This window comes from Muntiacus reevesi, chromosome 5 (assembly GCF_963930625.1).
Source record: "Muntiacus reevesi chromosome 5, mMunRee1.1, whole genome shotgun sequence".
NCBI lineage: Eukaryota > Metazoa > Chordata > Mammalia > Artiodactyla > Cervidae > Muntiacus > Muntiacus reevesi.
The window spans coordinates 13162014-13163854 of NC_089253.1; the positions used below are offsets into that span (position 1 = coordinate 13162014).

Genomic DNA, 1841 nt, shown 5'->3' on the forward strand with positions numbered 1-1841 from the left:
GATGTTTTCAAGAATTTGCTTTTTGCTTACTTTCCTTATTCCTTTCTGCAATAATAAATCAATGCCAATTCAGGAGACTTGAATCTTAATGAGAAAAAAATTAGAGAACTAAAACATTGCATTGCTATACAGAATGGGTGCCACGAAACCCAGAAGTTTCAAAGCTCTGAATTTGGTAGGAGCAACCTAAGAGAGGAAAAAATGATTCTTTATGCAATTTAGTGTCCACAGAGTAAAAACATGGTTTGCAGGTAGCTCACGTTACTGAAATTTCTCTTGTTTTTCCTTATAGAAAAGATATTGTATATAACATGGTGAACAACACACTAAAAAGCATCTCTCCAGAAAATACAGCCTGTATTGAGGCTACTTTTTTTTACTGTATAATTCAGTGAAAGTAATTCTGCAAGGACAGATATGATGCAGTCCAGGTGTTTAGCTCCCATATGTAATTTAGGAATATATATATATGTATGTGTGTACATATACAAATGCACATATATGTGTATATGTGTTATTAGTCTCTGTATGTATATATACACATGCCTATATATACATGTATGTATATATGTGTTATTAGTCTTTCAGTCGTGTCCAACTCTGCGACCCCATGGACTGTATCCCACCAGGCTCCTCTGTCCATGGGGGTTCTCCTGGCAAGAATACTGGAGTGGGTTGCCATGCCCTCCTCCAGGGGGCATTCCCAACCCAGGGATCAAACCCAGGTCACCCTCATTGCAGGTAGATTCTTCATCATCTGAGTCACCAGGGAAGCCCATGTATATATGTAAATTAGGTTCACTTTAAATGACAGTTTAAGCATTCGCGCACCTCGCTCCTCTCTGACATGGCAAAATTATCCAGCCCTACGGAGACTGAACGATGCATCGAATCTCTGATTGCTGTTTTCCAAAAGCATGCTGGAAGGGATGATAACAACAGCAAACTCTCCAAGGCCGAGTTCCTAATCTTCATGAATACAGAGCTCGGTGCCTTCACAAAGAACCAGAAGGACCCTGGTGTCCTTGACCGCATGATGAAGAGATTGGACCTCAACTCTGATGGGCAGCTAGATTTCCAAGAATTTCTTAATCTTATTGGTGGTCTGGCCATTGCTTGCCATGAATCCTTTATTAAGTCCGCCTCTGGCCCGAAGTAAACTGGAGGAACCTGTGGGCCTGGCCTCCAGACCCACTCCCTTTCCTTCCAGCCTCTCAGCTATCTGCTCTTCACAGCCCCCACATACCCTGAGCCCAGCACACCCACCTACCCAGGCAGGCCACTCCTGTTAGTAATAAAACAATATTTTTTTTAAAACACACACACACACAAGATGACAGTTTAAAAGTTTTTAAATATATACACACCTGTATATGTATATATTTAAAAAATTTTAGCTTGTTATTTAAAGTGTACCTTTTGATGAGTTTTGTATACTCCTATATGCATGTATTCACCAGAAGCATTTCTGTCTCCCCCCAAATTCTTGTGTCCTGAGTCTCCCTCACACCATCTAAACCACCAATCATGTGCTTTCCATCTCTAAAGGTTTAGATTTGTTTCTAGAGTTTCATGTAAATAGAATCATCAATAGGTACTGTTTTATGTCTGACTTTCTTTGCTCAGTGTAGAGCTTTTGAGACCCATCCATGTTGTGTGTATCACCAGTTTGTTTATTTTCTATTTGCTGTCTAGTATTTCATTGTATAAGTAGGCCACATTTTAAAGTCCAGTAGAAGTTTCTTTACATAAACTGTCAATGACATGATCCATTTAGACTGAACATTTTAAAATGAGCTTTATTGTGACCTCATGGACTGCAGCCCACCATGATCTTCCAG

The 1841-nt window shown here is 39.8% G+C and overlaps 1 pseudogene; it reads left to right on the plus strand.

Moving 5' to 3' along the window:
- The first annotated feature begins 836 nt into the window (after window positions 1-836).
- LOC136169487 (protein S100-A11 pseudogene) lies at window positions 837-1307 on the plus strand (annotated as a pseudogene).
- The last annotated feature ends 534 nt before the right edge of the window (window positions 1308-1841 follow it).